The sequence below is a fragment of the Camelus bactrianus genome, chromosome 8 (genome assembly GCF_048773025.1).
Source record: "Camelus bactrianus isolate YW-2024 breed Bactrian camel chromosome 8, ASM4877302v1, whole genome shotgun sequence".
NCBI lineage: Eukaryota > Metazoa > Chordata > Mammalia > Artiodactyla > Camelidae > Camelus > Camelus bactrianus.
In genome coordinates this window covers 77,907,928-77,933,230 of record NC_133546.1, presented here as the reverse complement: position 1 = coordinate 77,933,230, position 25,303 = coordinate 77,907,928, and the positions used below count along the sequence as shown (strand labels likewise).

At 39.1% G+C, this 25,303-nt stretch overlaps 1 pseudogene; it reads left to right on the top strand.

Moving 5' to 3' along the window:
* Positions 1–25,303, top strand: part of LOC141578280 (tolloid-like protein 1) — a 253,168-nt pseudogene that overhangs the window by 45,336 nt on the left and 182,529 nt on the right.

Below are 25,303 nucleotides of genomic sequence, written 5' to 3'. Positions count from 1 at the left end.
ACCATACATTTCCAGCAACTTGTCAATTTCTTCTAGGTTGTCCAATTTGTTTGGATATAGTTGTTCATAGTATTTGCTTTATTTTATTTTTTTGTATTTCTGTGGTATTGTTCGTAATTCCTCCATTTTCCTTTCTTATTCTGTTTATTTGTGTTCTCTTTCTTTTCTCTTAGTGAGCCTGACCAGAGGTTTGTCAATTTTGTTTACTCTTTCAAAAAACCAGTGCTTGGTTTGATTGATTTTTTCTATTTTTTATCTCTATTTTATTTATTTCCTTCCTGATCTTTATTATTTCCTTCCTTCTGCTGACTTTAAGTTTTGTTTGCTCTTCTTTTTCTAATTTTTTTTTAGGTGATAGGCTAGGTTTACCTGAGATTGTTCTTTTTTGCAGAAGGCTTATATTGCTATGCAATTCCCTCTTAGAACTGCTTTTGCTGCACCCTATGTTTTCATTGGCTATGTTTTCATTGTCATTTGCACCTATCAAAACTCATCTGATGTCACCTCCTTTGTGAAGACAGAGCTGGCACTTCTTTTGTTTGTGGTCACCACATTTTATTGGATCACTTCTCATAGGGTGTTGTAATTATTATGTCATGTCACAATTCAATGTTCCATCTCAACAGTGAGTTCTTCTTAACAGGGACTATGTCTTTATCTCTGTGCCTTTGGAGCAAGACATTGTGCCAGGGAGAAAATATGTTCTCAGTAAAGTTTGCTGAATAGTTTTTGTGGCTCCCCTAGAGAGACTGTGTCAGAGTCTGTGAGTGATCTGTGGAAGGTGCCGGCCTCTCTAGCCAGCAGTAGAGGCACCATCTTCCTCTGGTCCAGGAACTGACAATTCCCAGAACTTTACAAGACAATTGCAAGCTGGAAGGCACTCCTGGCCATCAGCCTCTTAATTAGCACCTCTCAACTCCATTCTCAGTTCTAACATTCATTATGGTGTGGTCTTTGGCATAATACTAAGGTTATATATGTACCAAAGCTAATGTGCCATTAATTTATTGCCTAAACTAGTTTTAAGCAGGGTAGTGTAGCAACTATGAAAAGTTGTCCATTATTTTATAGACGAACTTTAAAGCAATTTCAAAAGTAATCAAATCCTGTTGGGTAATACTCACACACGCTAAAGTTGATATTGCCTTTCTTGTGTTATGAAGACAATGAAGAACCTGTTGTCTCTGTCTAGATTTCAGATTGCAAATGAGATAAGATTTCCTAAACTCTTTATTTTCAACAATAAAAAGGAGTTATTCATTGGTATGTGCAACAACATAGATGAATCTCAAAATAACTGTACTGAGGGAAAGAAGTTAGACAAAAGAATAGGCATTGTATGATTCCATTCATATAAAATTCTAGAAAATGAAATCTAACCTATAGTGAAATAAATTAGTTTATTCCTTGAACTCTTAATGTAGCACAATATGTCAGTATAACAATATAAAATTTGATAAATGTCAGCATATATTATAGTTATTAAATTTCTAAAGACAGTAACTTTCATACTAAGTATTAAATTTTTTGATCAATAACATAAATAGAAGACAATATATTCTTTATACTATTAAATTTATCTGAGAGGTAACATAAAGCACCTGTGAATAATGTTCATTTGTTTCAGGGATGAGATATTCTATTTGAGATCCCCTTAGATGCTGGCCTAAAAGCAGTATGATTCTTCAACAAACACCACTGTCAGCTGAAAGCTGGATGCCTCTTGGAGGCACAGAGAATTATTGTTCCTCAAGCATTTGAGAGACAGTGGTCAAAAAATGTGATGGTTATCCCACCAACATGCACCAAGCTTGCAAAAAGGAAATCAAACTGAAATAGCTAACTGGAGAAAGAAATGATACTATAATTCAAATGGGAAAATTGTGTGAGGAATAAACATACATAATTCAGGGGGAAGTGTAATTATTCTCTTGTTGTGAGAATCAGTGATATATTGTTTCTTTACATACACAAACTTAGTTTTTCATTTCACAACTTAGGGACTTCATCAGTGTGCCTCGGATGTTTTGGTATTCCAGCAGACTTCAGAAATTAATTTTGATAAACTCTATTACTCTGGGGTTTTGAGAATCCTTCTAGTCCACATAGTCTTGCTTGGGTTCTGTCATAATGTGTTGGGCCAGTGTAGATGTGAGCAGTAGTCTTATGAAACTATTAACAGGGGGAGGTCATAGCACAGTGGTAGAGTGTACACCTAGCATGCATAAGGTCCTAGGTTCAATCCCCGGTACCTACACCAAAGGAAATAAAAAGATAAACCTAATTACCTGCCCCACCCTCCAAAATTAAAGAAAATTAAAACTATTATATATTATTAACATGTCTGTTTGTCCCTTCCCTACTCCTGTCTCTAAACTGCATTCCCTTCTTCACACTGGGTTCCTGCCTTTAGTCTCGTATGCCATGAAAATCAAATAATACGTGACTCTTCAGCCTTAGGAAGGAATATTTAGATTCGCCAGGACCTAGATAAGCAACAATGGATGGAGTATATTTTATGGTAAGTCTCAACCTGCACAGCCACCATTCTGAGCTTAATATTTACTTATTTATTTTACTATTAGAGCATTATTACTTTGGACCCCTTCTGCAATGTGAAATCTTAATACAAATTATAATAACTGATTTTATTTTCACTTAAATTATAAATAGTCTTAAAAGTTTACTGATTGTTCAGTCTTCCATGAATTTTTTAAAATCTAAAATTCTCGCATTAGGAACTGCCCATGGAAGAGACAGAAACATGAGTGATGCAACCAGGTTTACAATAATTTCTCAGAAAATTCAAGGCTTTATTGCTTTTTTAAATTAGAAATTTATTTTTAAATAGAAATTAAACAGAGAACTTGAATTTCATCTCTGATAATTGATTTCTTCCCAAAAATTCTCAATAAAAATTTTTTTTAATGTAAGCAAGGGTAGTGCATATTTGCAAGTTTCATATGTAACTTGGTACTTGCCCTCTTTTTAAAAAGACTATGCTTCAAAAAGCAGGTTGTGGGGGAGGGTGTAGCTCAGTGACAGAGCACATCCTTAGCATGCACAAGGCCCTAGGTTCAATTCCCCGTACCTCCATTAAAAACAAATGAGTAAACCTAATTCTCCCCACAAAAATTTTTTAAAACAGATTAGAAAAATATAATAAAGCATAAATAAAATTAGTCAAATATGGCCCCCCACCCAGATAATTTTCATATACGGCCTATGCATTTTTTCTGAGATTATATGTATATGTATTTAACAAAATTCAAATTACAAATTCTAAACCTTATGTTTGACATTCTTTCATGTCCTGAGATTTCAATCTTTAAAGACTAGAGAGCTTTTCAAAATATAAAAAGAAACCAAAAAGAAAAATAGTCTTTTGTTCTTGAAGACTTGCCAGACCCGAAAATGTAAAACAAATTCAGTTCAGCAGTATATTCTGGTTGTATTATTCAGACAATAAAAAACTGTTGAGACAACTCGCAGAGCCGCGGTCTGGGAGGCAGCGAGCGCCCCAAGCGCCCATCTTCCCCTGCCCGCCAGCCCGATGCCACCCGAGCCCAGCCCACCGCCCCAGCAGCAGCGTCTTGGCTGGGGGAACACCTGCATTCACAGCCTCCTGGGATCTGTCAGGACGCAGCCATCGTGGGCTCCAAGGACTTGTCCTCCATCTGAGCCGTCGTCCCTGGAAAACCTTTGCTAACATCACGCTAGCTGAGGTTGGTGTCCTGGTTGACAAAGACCAGTCAAGTTTTCCAGTGAATGGGCTAAGGCTTGGGGGCCAGAAATGTCCTGTTATGTGGGACTCACTGCTGCAGGATGGGGAATTTACCATGGATCTTGGTACCAACAACATTGGTGGAGACCCCACCTTCAATGTCATGGTCACCATGACTGCCAAGATGCTAGTCCTGTTGATGGGCAAAGAAGGTGTCCACGGTCCTAGGATCAACAAGAAATGTTATGAAGTGGCCTCCCACCTGTGTTGTTCCCAGTACTGACCTCGTCCGTCTCTTCCCCCCACCACTCCCCACTGCGTTTACACCCCTCTCCTTCCCACACACACAGACACCATTTTTATTTTAGGGGCCATTACCCATACTCCTTATTGCTGCCCAACCACATGGGCAGGGGGCCAGGGCTGGATGGACACCTCCCCCTACTCGCACCCTTCCTGTGTGTGGTTGGAAAATTTTTTTGTTTTGGGTTTTTTTTTCCTAAGTTAAAAAAAGATTCTACTAAGAAAAAAAAGACTGTTGATCTGAGCCAAAAGTATATAATTCTCTTAATGTCAGATGCTACCTTCGCAGTAGCCTGCCCCTAGTTGGTTTTCACTCCATTGGTGGCTAGCCCTGCCAGCCCTGCCTCCCCACTCATGTGCTTCACCTGCCTGTGGCTCTGCTGCACATGACTGGGAGTTCTCAGACCATCCAACTTCATCCCCCAGGATGGCGGACATCTCTGGCCATTTGTCTCCCATATTCCTGGATGCTTGGGTTCAAACAAAGTATATTTGTGATGGTGGTGCTTCCAAGCTGTATACAGGGTCTACCTCCATGATTAAAATCATAGCTGGGACTCTTGTGAGAGTCCCCTTATTAAGCCCATGGCTTCTTAGATTTACACAAAAAGTATGTTTTTGTTAATATGTGACTTTACTTCTTTATTTCTTGCAGTGTCCATGTGACATATTTTTAGATAAAAGACTCAGTTTCAACTAAAATTAACTCAAATTTATCCCCTTTAAAAGAGTATCAAGAAAACAGAAACAACCTTGAAATATGGAGGCTATAATCTCATGGGTTTTATTCTCTTTTTTTAAACAAAATAAATCATTACCTCCTGTCTTCCCAGTGGGGACATGGAGTGGGGAGCATTAATCCTGCATCTTCACTTATGTATTAGAAAACAGCTTTTCAGTGTAGGTGAACAGCCTAAATGTGTTTATTTTTAAAAGAGGATGGAAATTAAACTCCTCAAGACAGTTACTTTAACTTGTTACATTAATTTATGAGAAAAATGTGGTGCATATAGCAAAGCTTCTTCAGACTTCTCAAAGATAATGGGCAGGTACCTTATCCCAAAGGTCATCACCAAGGGCCTTCCTGATTCTAAGGACTCTGAGTAACCCTATTATGAAACAGTAAGCCATTAGTCAAGATTATTCCTTTATTCAGAATCTTTGAGAATTAAGACATAAAATGAGAGCATTTTTCCATTGATGCAGTATTTATCCAGTTAAAATGAAGCAACTCAGTCATCCATTTACTAGACCCCAGCAAGGTGGGGACACGTGGGTTGACTCTGAGCAGCTGCTGAGCTGATGTAAAAGATGCTACAGTTCCTACATGTCTCACTGTGGTACCCCTAGACATTTGGTTTTCATGGCTATTTCTGAAGTTAGAGAAAGTCATAATGGATCATCGCCACATTTAGACTGTGACTGTAATTTCTCCTACCTAGAAATAATGTGGCTGCCCAGGCTCAGGCCAAAGGATACACTCTCTACCCAATACACAGGGGTGGGTTAGTGGGAGGGGGGCAGCATTACCCCCATACATATAACATGTAACAATCATTGTAGAAATGTTTTCAATTATAACTTAAATCATGAGATAAGAAAATGGAACAAAGAGACAATAAAGTCAATAGTTTCAACAACTGACTTGTTCAAAACATTGGTCTGATACAAAAATTAATAACACAATACCCACCCTGAAAAAAATTTATGATCTAGTAGGAGAAAGAGAAAGAGCGGTATTCAACAATCAGTAAGCAAATAAGTAAATAAATAAAAATTGAAACATAAGTAACTTTTTTACTAGAAATAGAAGCAAAGAAGAACCGGTGTTTCCAACTTGTAGTAGCAGAAGGCCACTGAAGGCTTGGGTATATGAGCAAGAAATAAAGCTGAATTGGATGTTCTTTTGTCCCTTATGCAGTTTTCCCAGAGTTAAATGGGTTGCTTTAATAAGGCAGTGGGGTTACAGAACTAACGCTGCTCTTAATATCCTTGATTATCAATGTAGATGCTGGGTTATTCTGGATTTCTCTCCCTTTGGCTTTCACCGTGAGAACCAGTTCATTGCTCATGAAAACCTCATGCAGAGGGCAGACGAGGGAGGGGAGGGAGATGAAATTCATTTCAGAACTTGTTAGAAGCATTGGTGAAAGGTTTGTTGGAATTGTGTGGCTCTTCCCAGCCATAGTGTCATGTCTGTTCATGGGCCAGTCGTCCAAATGGTGGGGTCTCTAAGGTTAAGGATGGAGTATGGTTCACATTCATGGAGCAAACTAAGCTGTCCACTTGGTTGCTGAGCATCTTCTATTCAGAGAAAGCTCTTTGGTGGGCACTAGCGTGAAACAACAGTTGGCATGCTGTATACCTGCTCCCGTTGATCCATCGCATGCCTCTTTCCCCAGATTTCCTTGTCTCTGTTTTGTTTTTTTTTTTTAATTTTTCTTTATCAAGGGCCCTGACAAAAAGTCACATGTTACTTCACAGTAGTCTATGCATATCCATAGCTCAGGCCACTTCTGCCTCCATATAATGTAATGTATGAATTGTTCTGTTCGGAGCTCTTCCCACTGGGAGGATTTCCCCTTAGGGATACATTCCTTTAGGGAGAGCTCTGAGTGCAGCTGTAGTGTGATAACAGTTCACTTATGGCTGCCATCAGCATATCACCCTGACCCACATGTGAATCAGGCCAGCGTTTTTTTCTCTTTAATCAGTTAGCACAGATATTTCTAGCTACCATCAGATCTGCTGGTTCATATGGCCTAAGCTTCCAGGAAACTGGCACAACTGCCTGGACCTCCTGTAGACCCTTTTATTTAGGGCAACATTCAAGTCCAAAAAATAGCTGGTACTGTATTCCCATAAGGCCCTTTGTGGAAGGGTAGGGAGAGTGTTTATAGTGATTTTTATGCCATTACAGAGTCCTTCCTCACGGGCACTCACCCTCCCTTTTAGCCAATGGTATCTGGGTCTGTTGAAATCAAATAATTCCAGAGATTGGGTGAAGGACCTGGATTTTCCATTGTGACAGCTGATCTTAGGAGTCTGCTTACCAGGCATCTATCGGGGGAAAAAATCCATGTAAAAATGGACCCTTACAGTTCAACCCGTTGTTCAAGGGTCAACTGTATTGACAAAAGACCACTGGAAGGATGAGAGAATGGAAGTTAGATAAGGAAGGAAGTGAAAACAAGGTTTGAATTCTGGTTCAGCCACTATGACTTTGAGCAAGTTACATCACCTCTGTGCTTCACTTCTCTTGTTTGTAAAATGGGGGGACAACACAGGAACTTTGAGCATCTTTTCACATGGGTTTTTCTCACTGAAAGTGGCCTGTTCCTCTTCATCAACCCTTGCTGCTTCATCCTTTAGGTGGTTTAGGTTTTGATTTAGCCTTTATTTCCTCTGGGAAGCCTTCTCCATCCTCCCAGGGGTTGAGGCGACCTCTAATGTCTTTCAACCACATGGTACCTCTCCTATAGTTGTTGTCATACAGAATTGCAGCCGTCAGATCACTTGTCTATCTGCTCCCCTAGACCAAAGACTCCACTAGGGCAGGGATGATGACTGTCCTAGCCCATTTAGCACATATTAGAAATAAAAATCTAAATTCCATTGAATTCTCTTGTAGATTGTAAGGGTTAAGTGAAGTAATGCATGTGCAGCTCCTATCAACCTAAGTGTTCAGTAAATAGTAGCTTTAAAAAAATCTATTATTTTTCACATCTTTATCAAGGGCACAGTTCTTGGCATGTACACATTTGTATCACAATAAACACTTGGTGAATGAAAAGTTCAGACTGGATTGAAGAGGTCCTTAACTATGTCTGCCGGCCACAATGATTTCAACTGCTGTCGATTTTACATTCAGTGTCCTAAATGCTGTCCTCTGAAACTCCAAAGTGTATTAAGTTCTTATTTTTTTTAGAGGAAGCAATAACAAAAACAAAATAAAAATCTAAGAAAGTAATTGTAAGATGCCGCTATAGAATGGGGGAAAAGCAGAGGGAGCCGGGAACCACAGAGAAGCTTGAGATGAGCAGGGCTTGGGGTGTGTCCGTTTATTTTCTTTCTTTCTTTTTTTGAATTTTCACTTAATTTTATTTTGTTTTGGAGTTCTACTGAGTTGTCTTCAGACACCTTCCTTTCATATCTTAAAATAACATGAGGGTGTTAGGAGAGAATTCAACAGCCTAGGGGGTCTCAACAAAATATAGCACATAGTTCGCATAACTTTAGGGAGTACTTTCTGAATTTAGGGATTATCCCTCTGGGTGAATGAAGGAAAATTTACACTCACTTGGGGGTCACTTTTGAATACATGGAGTTCAAACCTTCTCAGTTCCTCAGCTTTTGTTCCTCTTTTCCTGGGTTCAGAGGCCACCTGTACCGCAGGGCACAACTGCCACTCTTACTGCCCATAATCGCCATCTCCAGCCTGCAGAAGAAGGCTCCGTGGAAAGAAGAGTAGGGCTCGAAGCACCAGCGGGCGGGGGCCGGGATGCTAGAGTGGTGGGGTGTGCGCGCCACCGCTGTCGTGTCACTTGCGTGCAGCACACGCCCGTGTTTACATCCCTCCTGGAGCTGTTGGCAGCAGCCAAATGGCAGCACTGTGGCGACACTGAGGCACAGAATTTAGGAGAGGAGTCTCTCCATCAGGCCGGCTCCAGGCGGTCAGGAGAAAAGGAGGAGGGGCGGGGACATCGCACACACGCGGCCTGACCACCTACCAGGCCTCACGGAACTCAAGCCTCTTGTGCAGAGCGCCACAGGCGCGGCGCGGGGCCTCGCTCCAGGGTTGGGGGAGGCCGGGGCGTGTGGCAGGCGCCGCGGCAGCGCGGGGCTTGTAAACAGATCCCGCCGCACGTGACCTTATGAGCTACCTGCTCCCTGGGCGCCTATTGTCTTTCCTGCCAGCCGAGCCACAAGGGAGCCCGACGATCTGAGCGCGGAGCAGCGGGCAAGGGAGCGGGCAGAGCTGCCAGCGCGCTAGGATGGCCGAAGGCGCCAGCGAGGCTGAGTGGTCGTGGGCCGGGCGCGGCTCAGCCAGCCGGTGAGTCCCCTGGCGGGCAGGGCCGGTGGCGCCTTCCCCGCGGCCTGGCGCCGGAGCCACCATGTCGTTGGCCCTCGAGGAGACGCTCGAGTCCGACTGGGTGGCCGTGAGGCCGCATGTGCTGGAGGAGCAGGAGAAGCACAGGTTTGCCTCCGTTGTCTCCGGGAACAAGATTGAGGCTTAGTTTGCCATAAGCTGCCACAACCAAACGGCCCAGAGGCAGAGCAGCACCCAGGATCAGGCGGGTGTGCGAGGGGGCGCCGAGCCTGGCGCACCCACCTCCGACAGGACCCGCAGGCCGGGCAGCCCAGTGGGCAGTGGTCGGCCAGAGGCCACTGCCTCGGTGACTCCGGGCAGGAGCCCTGGGCCCCGGAGGCTCCCAGCCTGGGCAGAGGGCAGCTCCCCTTGGAGCGTGTGCAGCCTTCCAGGGTGCCCGCTGCCATGGAGTTTGGCGGGAAAGAAGGCGGAGAGTCCTCTTCAGAGTCCAGTGAGGGCCAAGTCCAGCCCGGCCCGCAGTGCATCCGAAGGCAGAGGTGGGGCGGGGGCCAGCCGCGACGGCGCCCAAGGAGGCCCAGGTGTCCTCAGTGCGGGTAGTGAGCGCCTGGATGACCGTCACTGAGGAGACTGAGATGCTAGAAATGGTGAGGGAGGGCGAGGCGGACCGGGCATCCCTGGGCTTTTGGTGGCGGAGACGCTGCCGTGTGCCACGGAGCTGGAGTCCCCAGCGAGGAGCTGGGCTGGGCGCTTCTTCCAGGATCTGCGCGCGGCGCACCAGCACCCCAGCTCCGTGCGCTCGCAGCTGGAGCCGTGCCTGCTGGTATTCCCCGAGGGGCTCTGGGGCATGTTGACAGTGCTGTTCCGGGGCGCCCCAGAGATGACTGAGCAGGAGGTCCACATCCTGTGTTACCAGCTCCAGAGCTCCCCGGGCCACGGGCTGGACACCTCCGGCTGGAAGATCCTCTCCCAGGTGCTCTTCACAGAGACCCGTGACCTGGAGGGGTATTATGAAAGCCTTAGCGAGCTGCGGCAGAAGGGCTATGAAGAAGAGCTTCAGCAGGCCAGGAAGCGCACCCAGGAGGTAAGGACCTAATCTGGGCTCCAGTCGTAGCTTGTGGTTACTCACTGCCAAAGGCTGGAGCCTCGGCCCAGGCTGCGCCCTTTTGGGACACTTGTTTTTCTAGACAAGGGAAAAGGAAGTCCTGTTTATTTTCAGTTTCTTGTCTGCTAGATGGTGTAGTTCTGTGAAAACTGTCCTGGGTAATGGGATCGCATTAAATCCGTAGATTGCCTTGGGCAGCCTGGCTGTTTGAACATAATTAATTCTTCCGATGCAAGAACATGGGATGTCTTTCCATTTCTCTAAGTCCTCTTTAATTTCCTTAGTCAGGGTTTTGTAGGTCTCCTCATAGAAACCTTTTACTTCCTGGGTCAGATTTATTCCTGAGTATTTTATTTTGGGGATGCGGATTTAAAAGCAATTAGTACTTTTGTGTAAAGAAATGCCACTGATTTCTGTATGTTGTTGTTGTATTCTGCTACCTTGCCAAATTCTTTTGTCAGCTCTAGCTGTTTTTTATGTGGAGCCTTTAGGGTTTTCTATATATAGTATCATGTCCTCCAGATATAATGACAGTTTTACCTCTTCTTTTTCCAATTTGGATCCCTTTTATTTCCTTTTCTTGTCCAGTCACTCTACTGGGACTGCCAATACTGTATTGAATAGAAGTAGTGAGAGTGGGCATCCTTGTCTTGTTCCAGATTTCAGCAGACAGGCTTTCAGCTTTTCTTGTAGAGTATGATGCTGGTTGTAGGTTTGCCATAAATAGCTTTGATGATGTTGGCGTATGTTCCCTCTATACGCACCTTGGTAAGACCGAAGACTCGGTGTGGTCAGGGGGCTGGGAGGATGGCAGTGGTAGTAGCAGCAGCGGGAGGAGGGGGGCTGCCCCTTGGGAGCCATTTATTTGCTCCGATTTCCCCCACAGCCTGATCTGGGGGTGGTCTCTGCTGCTCCAGGTTGACTGGATCCAGGTCTTTAGGTCGGTCGTCTCCCAGGAGGCTGGCACAGTGCGGTCAGGGGCGAGGGCAGTGGTGGTGGTGGGAGTGAGGCTGCCCTGTGCAAGCCCTTGCATTGATTTCCATCTCCCTGGCCGCCTGGCCTGGGGGCGGCCTCTGCTGCCCCAGTTTCGCTGGAGGCGTGTCATCAGGTCAGCCTGCTCCTGAGAGGCCGGCTTGGTGCGATCAGTGTGCTGGGGCGGGGACAGGGACAGCGACAGTGACAGTGGGAAACGGGAGCAAATCCCAACTCTAGCGTGGGGCAGTCCCAATCCCACAGTTGCTGCTGCCGCCCCCACAGCCCCCTGACCACACCCCGTCTGCCTCCCAGGAGCAAGCTGACAGGGAGAAATTCTTTGCAAGAAGCTGGCGCGGCAGAAGTGCCCCCAGGCCAGGCAGCCAGGCAGCGTGGGAGATTGCAGCAAGTGCACTGGCTCTCCCAGGGCAGCCCCCCTGCTCTGCCGCCGCCACTGCCATGGCTGCTGCTGCCTGCTGTCCATCCCGGGCCGGGCTGCACCCTCCCTCCTGGCAGCGCCATCAACCACCCAGGTCCCACTGATAAACGCTGTTCAGCCCAGGACCACCCTGACCCATCAGCTCAGAGGCGGCACTGGGCATGGGGCGGTGGTTGCGGGGGAGTGGAGGTGGTGAGGGGTGGGGGGTTGAGGGGTGGGGGAGGGCACCCGGGAGGGAATTGGAACAACCTCTAGCCCTGCCTGCCCAGGCCCCGGCACCTGGGACACAGGGCTGTGTGCCCACATACTGCCCGGGATCACTGTCTGGCTGCTGTTGTCATGGTGATCGGAGCCCGGACGGCCCCGCCCCTGCGAAGTGAGGGGTGAGAGGGTCAGCTGGGTTAGGGGTGCACTCTGGGTGTGGTGGGATCCCGCGGTGAGGGAGGGGACAGGCTGAGGGGTTAAGGGTCACTGGGATTGGAAGTGATCCAGCTGTGGGGTGAGTGAGCTCGGCTCGGGATGAAGGCCGCTTGGAGTGGGGGTCCTGGCTGAGTGGTGAGGGGGTAACTGCGCGGTGAAGGATGAAGGGACTATCTCTGGATGTTGGGGGGCCTGGGGTGAGGCATGAGGGGCAGCTTGGTTTGCGGGGGGCTGTAGCTTAGGACCTAGTGGGGCGCAGTGTGGGGGCGGGGACTTATGTGTGAGGAGAAGGAGCCTTGTCTTGGGGGTGCGATCAATCGGGGACCAGGCCTGGTAGGGGGTTGGGAGGCAGTGACTGGGTGGGGGACGGCGAGCAGGGGGTGTGGGGCTGGGGGTGTGGCCTGGCCCAGGGCCTGCGGTGGTTCTAGTTAACTGCCAGGACCCTGTGGGTGGCAGGGTGGGGACGTTGGGGTTGGGGACCCGGCCGGCCTGGTCCACGAGGTTGGCCGGCCCCACCGCCCCAGCGCCTGGCCCCAGTCGCAGAGTCCCTACTGCAGGAGCCCCACCCATGTGTCAGCTCTGCGGGCGGGAGGAGGAGGGGGAGGGGGAGGGGCGCGCCCAGAGCGCGTGGAAGCTGGGCGGGAGCCGGGTGCTTCTGGGCCGGCTCCCGGAGGAGGAACGCGGCCTGGGGTCTGGGCCGCCGCCGCCTGCCGTCGCCTCTGCTGCCAACGCCGAGCAGGTAAGGGGGCGCTGGTGGGGGCGCGCAGGTCGGGGAGTCGGCGGGTGAGGCCTGGGCTGTGCAATTGGGGAGGCGCACAGGGAGGGGTGCGTAGGTGAGGTCCAGGCCGCGCTTCCCGTTTGGGCCCTGAGGCGGGTACCGGGCCGTTGTCCTGGTTGGGGTGCCCCCCCACCCCAGATTAGTAAATCACTGAATCCTGCGTCTTTCTCTGCTGCAGCTCATATGCATGTTTGGGAAAGTGGCTGAATTATTATGGCTGAATAATATTCCTGTGTGTGTGTGTGTGTGTGTGTGTGTGTGTGTGTGTGTGTGTGTGTGTGAATCACATTTGTTATCCGTTCATCCACTGTTGGACACTTAGGTTGTTTTCATATCTTGGCTCAATAATGCTGCAGTGAACGTGGGGTGCAGTTATCTGTTCATAGCGTTTTTATGTGGAGTTGCTGGATTCCAGTACCAGAATTCTGTGTGACTTAGTGGAGTTTCAGTCATTTCAGAATTTATTTTTAAACTGCTGTGAATTGCAGCTTTTTTTAATTGAAACACACTCAACTCCCAAATGACTATTTAGCGTCTAAATTGATCCTAGTTAGAAGCACATTGTTTGCACTTTCATTTTTCTAAGGGTTCTTGTAAGGTCACATTTATCAAGTTCCCTTATGAAACTTGATAAATTCATGGAAACTGCTGATTATATATTTTTTACCTTGAGCATTTTTCTTTCATTCTAAAGTTGCTTTTGTCTGCCTATTCATCAGAATAACATTGCTTACTTTAAATTTATTTGTTGTGAAAACATAATATCTTTTATTCTAAGTAAATATTCATATCTTGTCAGACTTTTTATATTTATGTTTTCATAGTCACCTTTGTATCTTTGTTTCTTCATTTAACTCAAGATACACAGAACCATTTATACCTTATTGATTTGATGAGACAAGAGTTCACTTGCTGGTAGCTATGGCTCTGTAATATGGTGCCATGTGAGTTTTATTTCAGTCTCCTTCAGAGAGAAGGAGCTGTTGATCAAGGTTATAAAGACAGCTGGCTGCAGCAGAGGAATTATTCTTGAATTAAGGACACTAAAACAGCCTAGATTTATGTGTCTCATACCATGTCTTGCAGAAGCAACAGGAAAATCCACAGTAGAATGCTTTTGACTACAAGCCTTGGCTGAACCAATGAGCTAATTACCCTCTGCTTTGGACTTTGTAGACATGGCCCTACAGATACCAATCACACAGATCTTGAGGCTGAGCAGCTGATTATTTGTTATTTCAGATGACTGGTAATTATTTCCAAGAAATTAGACAGACTTAGTAAGAGGAAAAAACATAATTGCTTTTCCAGCAATTTCTCCTCATGATCAACAAAAAACAGAGTAAATAAATGTCTATATCTTGTTGGAAACTTTTAGTCTCCCATGATGTTTTTATCTTTCAATTTTTTTCTAGCTTATCTTTAGAAAAATTTTCATTGTATATGACATTTTGGTACCAATATAAGTAGTTATTAGTTATTATTTAAGATTTCTTCTTTTTCAACTTTGATACAGTATTCATTATTAAAATTAGCCTCATTCTACATCAAAGTGTTAATGGAATATATCATGTGGCCTCAGAGGCATATCAACTAGGTATCCACTGGCCTGAATTGATTGTGGGTGATTTATAATTAGGCTACTGACTTCTTGGGAATGAATGACAAAGAACCTTATGAATGCCAGGTTATTTATCTCATAATCTTCTTTATAGTTAGCTCTGGTGATCCCATTAAGTATACTGAAATTCTGGTAAGACATAGAAATTACTTAGAAAGGAAAGTCTTTTATAAAATACAAATATATATTTTAACACCTTATCTGTCTAATAAAACTCAAGGTTTTATTTATGATGCCAATGTCTTTCATAAAAATTAAAGAATAATCTTTTTCATTTTTTCAAAAAATAAAAAATGTGTATTTTTTTCTTTCAGCATGTGGAGAAACTCTAGAAGAATCCAATGGCAACCTTTCCTCTGCAGGATTTCCCAGTGGCTACTCTTCTTATACACACTGCATCTGGAGAGTATCTGTGACCCCAGGGGAGAAGGTAGTTTATCCCATCAAGAGTTCTCTTTAGTTTTGTATAAGCAAAGGTTCATCATTTTTTCAAATATAACTTACTTAAAAAAATTCTTCTTTGGTTCATCAAATAACAGACTAAGTAACTCAGAAAACTTAAATAAATGGAAATTACTCAAACTCCAAGAATTTTTTGTAATTTTAAAAGAAATGTTAAATAGCCTAAAGGGTTGAAATAATACAAATTATGTTTTCAGACACAATGAAATTAAGTTAGAAATCAGTGTCAGAAAGGTAACTAGAAAAATCTCGCATATTTTAACATTTAAAAATATACATCAGATATCCAATTTAGTCAAGAAGAAGTTATAATGAAAATTAGAAGTTATTTTCAGTTCTAACAAAAATACTGAGAATACCAAGCCTGGAAGATACACGTAAAGCAGTATTTAGAAGGAAATTCATAAGCTTAACTGCTCAGATTAGGAAATAAGAAATACCCTAAACTAAACAAGTAAACATCCTCATAAAGAGGCTAGAAAAAGAGCAATAAAATAAATAGAAAAGTACATAAAGGAAGAAGTAATAAATAAAAATTAAAAACATGAAACATGGCACAAAATATGAAGAAAGTTGGTACTTTGAAACAACTTAGATAAAAAAAGAAATGGATGAAAAGAGATTACGAAAGAAAAAAGAAAAGCACAATTACCTAATATTTAGAATAAAAAGATTATTATAACCATAGATGCTTTAAAAATATAAACGAAATGGCAAATTACTACAAAATATTACTAAGTTCTTACTCAAGAACAAATAAAAAGCCTGAATGCTTCTGTAAGCACTAAAGAAATCAAGTTACTATTTGGTTGAATTATTAGTCAGTTTTTTCAACAATGAATATTCAGGCTCAGATGGCTTAATCAGTGAGTTCTATCCAACAATCAAATAAGAAATAAGTACAATCTTACATAAAATCTTACAGGAAAATTTTTAAAAAGGATACACTCGCTTATTTATATACGTAGCAAAACTTTGATAGTCATCCTGATGACAAGGACAGTATAAGAAAGGAAAATTTTAACCCAGTCTAACCACTGAATATATGTGTAAAATCCTTCCCAAATTACCAAACCAAATGCAGGTATATATATGCATCTGTCTATAAATATGTAAATAATACATAAAATGTATGATGTATATTTCAAGTACAGATATAAATGCATCGAAATGTGTATATATGTATTATATATTATTTATGTGTTTGTGTGTATATGTATGTATGTGTATATATATATGCACCATTAGATGTATCTCAACTAAATCAAGAAAACAATCTATTAATGATTTAACAACAACAAATCCTGAGCAAACTAGGAATAGAAGAATACTTTCTTAATCATATAAAAAGAATCAAAAATTAGTACAAATACCATTATTGGGGAAATTCTTAAATTATTTATTTGACATAGGTAAAAAACCAAGTATAATTGCCACTCTCCTTCCTTTTTTTTTAATAATGTTTTGGTGGAAATAATAGCACCTTAAGGCAAGAAAATGAGATTATACACATAGGGATTAAAAAGGAAGACATAAAATTCCCTCTATTGTATTGTTTGATTGGTTATAGAATTTAAAATTACTAAGAAACAAATTTATCAATTTCTGGATTCTGTCTTGAATGCTAACCTTAAAAGTCTCCCCTGACTGAGATTGTCTTGATGTTAATCTTTGGTTTTTAACTAATTGTTAAATGATTTTTTACCTTTGGCAAATTCATCTGGAATGACTCAAATACACTTTGAGTTTTGGTGGGAATGCAAATGCAGCTAAAGAAGGTTTGATCTCTCGATAATTGAGTGTTGTTGTTATTACTGTGGGTATGGAGCTATCCAGGATGTTGCAATAGTTACAATGAAAACTAAATGAAACTACTGTGTAGCATCAATAGATTTTACACATAAAAATTTACAACTGGCTTATAATACATTAATGCATATGTAATTCTTTATATAGTTATTTTTAGTTTAAGAATTATGAGTCTACATTGTAATAGTTATAGGTGCTGATCAATTTCCATTTAGATTCTTTGAACAAACCCCTGAAAATATAACATGAGAATCATTAAAAAAAAAAAAAAAAGTACTGAAGAGAAAGATATAAAGGATGATAAAGCTTCAGAGAAAGTTTAAAACTATACATAATTTTGGAAAATAAAGCCTTATAGAATATAGAAAGCTTTGGAACATGATTAATCAAGTTAAATCAGCTTGTAAGAGCAAGATAATATATGAAAAAGTTTCTGTTACCTAATTGCAGTACCCGTGCCATTAGCATTCAAAGTTCAACACTTTTCTTGTACGTAGGATTACTAATAAAATGGTATTTTCTAAAGTGTTGCAAAAGTGAAGAAATAAACAAATCCCTTAACTTTCTATCATATTTCTTAACTGTGTACAATTAGGGGCAAATAAATTGTATTATTGTAAGTGGCCAATCAACAATATTAACTGATTTTTCATTCTTATATTTTCCTTATTTTCTTTCTTTAATATCTTCTCTTTTTTAGTTCATTGACATATACTTGATTTACAATTTTATATTAGTTTCAGGTATACAGCATAGGGATTCAGTATTTTTACAGATTATACTCCATTAAAAACTATTGCAAGATAATAAGTGTAATTCTCAGTGCTGTACAATCTTATCTTTTTACTTATTTCTTTTCTACATAGGAGTTTGTATTTCTTAATCCCATATCATATTTTGCCCCTTCTCCCTTCTCTTTCTCCTTTGGTAACCACAAGTTTGTTTTCTTTATCTGTGAATCTCCTTCTGTTTTGTGTATACATTTGTATTTTTTTTTAGATTCCAAACGTAAGTGATTTTATACAGTATTTGTCTTTCTCTGTCTGATTTTGTTTCAATAAACATAATATTTTCTAGGTCCATCCATGTTGCTGCAAATGATGGAATTTCATTCTTTTTTTATGTCTGAGTAATACCCGTGTGTGTGTATCACATCTTTATCCACTCATCTGTTGATTGGAACTTGGGTTGCTTCCGTATCTTGGCTATTGTAAGTAATGCTGCTATGAACATTGGGGTGTATGTGTCCTTTCAAATTAGTTTTTTTTTTCATTTCTTCCCAGATATATACCCAAGAATGAAGTTATTGGATCACATGTTAGTCCTGTTTTTAGTGTTTTAAGGAACTTCCATACTGTCTTCCATAGTGGCTGCACCAATTTGCATTCCCACCAACAGTGTACAAGGGTTCCCTTTTCTCCACATTCTCGCCAACGTTTGTTATTTGTAGACTTTTTGGTGATAGCCATTCTGACAGGTGTGAGGTGATATCTCATGTTTTTGATTTGTATTTCTCTAATAATTAGTGATGTTGAGCATCTTTTCATGCGCCTGTTAGCCATCTGTATGTCTTTTTTTGGAAAAATGTTAAAAGTCTTCTGCCCATTTTTCAATTGAATGTTTTTAGTATTGAGTTGTAAGAGCTGTTTACACATTTTAGATATTAACTCCTTGTCATCCATGTCACGTGCAAACATATTCTCCAATTCAGTAGCTTGTCTTTTTGTTTTGTCAGTGGTTTCCTTTCCTGTGCAAAGTCTTTTAAGTTTAATTAGGTCCCTTTTGTTTATTTTTGCTTTTATTTCTTTTGCCTTAGGAGACAGATCTAAAAAAAGATTGCTACTATTTATGTCAAAGAGTGCTCTGCCTATGTTCTCTTTGAGGAGTTTTATAGTTTCAGGTCTTTCATTTATGTCTTTAATATATTTTGAGTTTATTTTTGTACATGGTGTGAGGAACTGTTGTAATTGCATCCTTTTCCATGTAGCTGTCTAGTTTTCTCAGCACCATTTATTGAAAAGGCTATCTTTTCTCCATTGTATATTCTTACCTCCTTTGTTTTAGATTAATCGTCCAAAACGTAAGTGGTGTGTTTATTTCCGGGCCCTCCATTCTGTTCCGTTGTTCTACACGTCTGTTTCTGTGCCAATACCACTTCGCATTATTGTAGCTTTGTGGTATAGTCTAAAGTCTGGAAGTGTGATATCTTCAGCTTTCTTCTTTTTTTCTCAGATTTCTTTGGCAATTTGAGGTCTTTTCTGGTTCTATGTAATTTTAGGACTTTTTTTCCTGGTTCTGTGAAAAATATCATGGATATTTTGATACAGATTGCCTTAAATCTGTAGATTTAATAGGTCTTTTTTACTTCTTCTTTTGCAAGCTTAACTCATTAATTTCAAGTATCTTTTCTTTTCCAATACAAACACTTAAGGCTGTAAGTCTTCTTCTAAGGACTACTCTATCTGAATTTCACCAGCTTGACACATGGTGTTTTTGTTATTTTTAAATTCTAATTATCTTCTTCATCTTTTATTATTTCTTCTAAGCCTACATATTTTTCAGTGACATAATTTTTATTTGCAAAAAATATGTTGTTTTCCCAATCTTTCTTTTTTATTAATTTCTCCTTTAGTCACTTTTTTGGACAGAGACTATAGTCTGTATGATGTCAGTGTTTGAAATAACTTGAGGCTGGCAGTATGACCTTAGAATTGACCAGTATTCATTAAAAAAAATCCTTGCTTTTAAATGTGTCTTGTGCAATGGCTGGGTGCAAAGTTTTCTATACATGCATTAGTCTTTTTAATTGTGCTGTTTATATATTCTCTATAGTGCTGTTTTTGACTGCTTCATCTATCAAATAGTAGAAAGATATGTTATTAACATTAAAATATTATTTGCCACTGTTTGGTAGATTAATTGCTCTTCATAGTTTTAAAATAGTTTTACACTGTATTATTATATATTGTATACATATTTGTTTATAATATTACATTTTCCCAATAAATTAGACTATTATCATTCTATAGTGTATCTCTATCTCTAGTCATGGTTTAGGTTAAAACTTTTTTCTGATATTAATAGATTATACTTTTTTTGATCAATATTTCTGCCTGTATATCTTTATCTTCTTTAAACATTTAACCATTTGAGATTTTGTGTCTCATGTGTGTCCTTTTTAGATACCAAATACTTGGCTTTTATTTTTTATTGAATTCATGATGGCTAGTTTTGTCTTTAACTAAATTGCTTCTTGGAGTTACATCTGATTACTGATGTATTACTGCATCTTATTTACATTCTATATGTCCCGCTTGGTTTCTTTTGTTCTGTGCTTTGCCTTCTAATGTATTGAATTATGTTTTCTTTTCCCTCATTTCATTTTTTTTCCCTCTACTGGTTTGAAAATTTTAAGTGTGTATTCTATTTTTTGGTACCTCTTTCTACTAGCTTACTCTCTGCATGAAGCCATATATAATTAACATCTTTACACTCCTACCAAACCATAAAAAGATTCTAAAAAAAGATGCTGATTCAAATGCCTTCATCTTATATGATATTGTTTTGTTTTGTTTTCAAGCTTGTTTTCTCTCTGAGACAAATGAAATGCTATTATTGTTTTTTGCACTTAACTATGCAGATATTTATGTAACATTTTTATTGTGATAAAAACATACAAAATTGCTATCTTAACCATTGTTAAATACACAATTCAGTCATGTTAAATACATGCACACTTTGTGAAACAGATCTCTAGAACTTTTTCATCTTGCAAAACTGAAACTCCATTCATTAAACAACTCTCCATTTTCCCCTTCCTTGGTTCCTGGTAAGCACCATTTTCTTTCTGCTTTTTATGAATTGGCTACTTTAGAAACCTTATATAAGTGGGGTCACACAGTGTTTGTCTTTTTGTAAGTGGCTTATCTTCTGTGTATAATGGCCTAAAGGCTTATCCGTGGTGTAGCGTGCATAAATTCTTGGGGATTGTTGGATCATTTGGCAGTTCTATTTTTAGTTTTTGAGGAACATTCATACTGTTTTCTGTAGTGGCTGCACAATTCTAGAATCTTTCCAGCAATGCACATGGGGTCCAGTTTCTCCACATCTTTTATAGTCACCATTGTAGTGGGTGTGAAGTGATACCTCCTTGTGGCTTTAATCTGCATTTCTCTAATGATTAGTGATATTGATCATTTAAAAAATATGATTGTTGGCTATTTGTACGCCATCTTTGGAGAAATGTTTATTCAAGTTTTTTGCTTATTTTTAATTGGATTATTTTATTTTTTTCTTTTTGTGTTATGGGAGTTCTTTATATATTCTGGCTATTAACGCCCTATGAGACATAAAATTGGCAGATATTATCTCCTCTGTAGTTACCTTTTGACAGCACTGATTGTTTCCTTTGTTTCACAAAAGTTCTTTACTTTGATGTAGTACTAATGATCTAGTGATTTTTCACTTTTTTTAATTTTGCTTTTCAGGGAGTATCCAAGAAATCATTGCCATATCCAATGAAGCTTCTCCCCTATGTTTTCTTCTAGGCATTTTAGAGTTTTAAGTCTTAAGCTTAGGTCTTTAATCTATTGTCAAGTTAATTTTTGTGTACGGCTTCATTCTCTTGCATGTAGAGATATTTTTCCCAACAACATTTGTTGAAGATATACCAAATGTTTTTATTTAGTATTCCTTCTTGTATCTCAGACTTCCATCAAAGCTCATTTTGTCCTGACTATAGTCTATATTTTAGATTAGTTTTTTCACTTAGCTTGTTTTGGTGGTATTTTTCCTGTTTGAAATGTGGATTTTTTTTTTATTAAAGTATAGTTGATTTACAATATTGTATTAGTTTCAGGTGTACAACATAGTGATTTAATATTTGAATATGTTGTACTTCATTTAAAGTTTTTTTTTACCTGAATTCATGATAATATGGTTTCATTGGCTATATATTCAACTTGTAAAACATCAAAACCTGCAGAAATAGTTCTTTTTGAAGTATTTCTTAATGCAGAATCCTGGAAATTCAAGCTACCAAAACTGACTTAATAAGCATGAGAAGTTTCATAAGTTAATAACAGTATGAAGTAAGTTGACAAAAAGTTATTTGAAGTCATGCTGCTTGCAGGTGATTTCTCAAGGAATCTTTTTCAAACTGTAAAAATTCAGATACTTCCCACATAATAAAAATGTATTTCAAGTGAATTTTAGGTTTTATTTATTTTATTTTACTTCTTTTTGAGGGAGAGGTAATTAGGTTTATTTATTTATTTGTTTGTTTGTTTGTTTATTTATTTATTTATTTATTTATTTATTTATTTATTTATTTATTTATTTATTTACTTCAGTGGCGGTACCAGGAATTGAACCCAGGATGTTGTGTATGCCAAGCCCACATTCTACCACTGAGCTATACCCCCCTCTCAAGTGCATTTTAAAACAATGTGTAGCCCCTTTGTTTACTTTATAAAACTGGTAAAATTCTGATAGGCATACTGCATACAACTCATGTGAAAAAAATATGAAATGCTTCTCATACAAATATAAACACACAGATGTTATGTATATATAATCAAATCAAATCATGTTCTGTAATTTATAAATTTGCAAATGTTTTGATTTGGTAATTTGAGAGTAGTTCAGTGTTATAAAATCTGTTAATTTGAAAAATAATAATATCACAATAAAAAAAACCTTAAAATTGTCTATAAATGCTGTTAATGCTGGAATTCAGTATGTATGTTTAATGATAATTTGATGAATTAAGTCTAGAAGATGAATTAGGACTAGATAACCTGATGAATTAGGACTAGATTTAGACAATAAATAGAAGAAACTAATCTTTATTGAGTTTTTTACACTATACCAGATGCTGTACTAAATTTCTCTAATCTATTCACCCCCAGCTGAGTTTAATATTACAATTACCTACATTTTACAGATGAAGAAAATTGAATTTAAGAAAGAATTGAGTAATTTGCCTAACATCACACAGATTTCATTTGGCAGAGCTAATGATCACATTTGTTTAGTTATGAAGAATATGTTATTTCCTCCTCAAAAATTTAAAAGAAGCAATTAGAAAACAGAACTAGAGGTGATCAAATAAAAACAAATATATTTAAATGTAGTAGATTTTAGAGAACTGAAGACTTTGGAACTAAAACAGATCAATTGACTGTATTGTAGGACTTGTAATAAATTGTCAATTTTTCCAAAATTAATGTACAGTTTTAATTAATTCCAAATAAATTTCCAATAGATTTTTCTTCTGTACCCAGACCAAATATTTCTAGAGTTTATTTCTAAAATAAAAGGATTGGAAATAACCAAGGCAAGTTTGAAAGTAATTAATAAAAGAGAGTGAATTGCTTGGTAAGATAGTAGAAAAACATTATGAAGTTTCACTAATTCAAATTCTATGATAATGTCAAAATAGACTTCTCGATTAGTAGAACAATCTAAAAAGGAGAGAATTATGCCCAAGGGAATGGAAGACTTTAATCATATAAGAAATCATCTACAGACGTGATTTTTCAAATAAATTGTGAAAATAATTTTTCAACAAATAGTAATGAAATCATTTAAAATATTTTTGAAAAAGCTTCTACTTCATACTGCATATTTTTTCTAAAGAAAATATAAGTGATTTGTGTCTTGGGTACATAAGCTGAGAATAAAATGTTAAAATAATTTTTCAGAATTACATAAAATCTCATAAAATGCAAATACACATGTTAAAAAGTCAACATGAGTAATATAGCACAAATGAATGAGAAAACTTTGGTGTTAATCATGTATAAATAGCTGCTGTAAATTAATAAAGATTGACATATAAAAATGACTAAGGAAGCAGAATATTTATTGAAGTATCAGTGCAAATAGATATTTAATCAATATATGAACTTGTTTACTCTCATTCTTTATCAAAGCAATGCTATTTGAACCAACAACAGTGTGTTGTAGTTCACCTATCAAATTAGCAAAGAAGGAATAGAATGATAATACCAAATGATTGTGAGGGTGCACAGCTTCTGGAAGTAAACACTGAAATATCTTTTCTGAAGAACTTTGTTGATCTGTGTCACATTTTGCAAAACATGCCTGCACTTTATCCTAGAAACTTATCCTACAGCGGTTATGTGGGTATGTGCAAAGATAGTTATTTACAATAATGAAAAATTGAAAATAAAATAAATTTTGAGAGCCAAAAGAAAATGTTGATTTTTTTAAGGATTAAAATATTCTATTTTACAAAAACATACATAATGGCCAGTGTAAAAGTAAAATGTTTATTTGATAATTTCCTTATCAAATTATGTTTATCAAGAAGGAATAAAATATGGTATAAAATAGGATTGTTGCTAAATTTATCTCTCTGAAGATAATCACATGAGTTATTATCAAAACATATCATGGTTCCTTTGTTACAAACTTTTTTTTTTTTAAAGATTATTTCCTGTAACTAGAGGACTGTTTTCAAACTATTGGTCAATTTAATAAACAGGTTAAAAATCACAGGCATGAAAAGATCTAATTTTTAAATTACATATGTTAGAGGCAAAATTATGAAAAGACATATACCAACACAATGGTTATTTCTCCCTGGTGGATTTACAAATAGGTTTTTATTTCTTCTTCCTTTTATTTTCTACAATAAACATATACTATGTTATCCAGGAAAAATATTTTTTAAGTAGAAGTGTTGTTGCACAACAGTGTAAATTTATTTAATGCTATAGAACTGTGTGCTTAAGATGGTTAAAATGTTAAATTGTATGTTCTAACTACAGTTAAAAAAATAAGACTGTCAATGTACAGACATGTCTTCTTATGACTGAGCCTCAAAAGATAAAGACAGAGTCCTGTCCAGTCTCAGACTGTCTTGGATGCTGCACAGCACATGCTGGGAACAGTCTAGAATGTGCCTCTGAGAATGTAGTCGTGTTGAGCTTATGAAAGCACACAATATCGATTTTTCCACTCCTTAGAACTGACTGCCTTTTAACAAGGGCATATTGCTTATGTTGTGAATAGAGTTAGCTCTTTTTTTTCCTACATAGCCCCAGTGAAAAGCTATCATTTGACCACTTTCGTGCTGTGAAAACTTTCTTTTCACAGAATCTGATGATTTACACATATGGGGTCAATTCACAACAGAATATTTATATTGCCAAAGGCCCTGCTTAACTTTAACAGTTACTTTGTAGAAAAATCTTTTATTTCTTTAAAATATATGCATCTTTCTGGTGTGTGAAAGAAATCTTTGCCATCAAGAATCTTAAAAACATATAGCAAGGGCAAGGCCTAGTAATATAGTAGGCAAACTGAAAATTAACTGAAGAAAACAAGATATATCTTGTCATGGACTTGCAGAGATAAGAGGGCTCAGATCTTACTGGGTGATCCAAGCATGACTGAAGACAGGGTAGCATTTAATTCAGACCTTGAGAGATGTGAAGAGTTTCCAAAAACAGAGAAGGGGAAAGTGGAATCTCGGGTAGAATGATGTGGACCCTGAAGAGAGGAATCCTGAGACTGGAGCCTTTGTCAGGACACGACAGCAGGCGTCGGGATGAGTGCGATGAAGACTCCGACACAGTGAAAGTGAGGCAGCAAA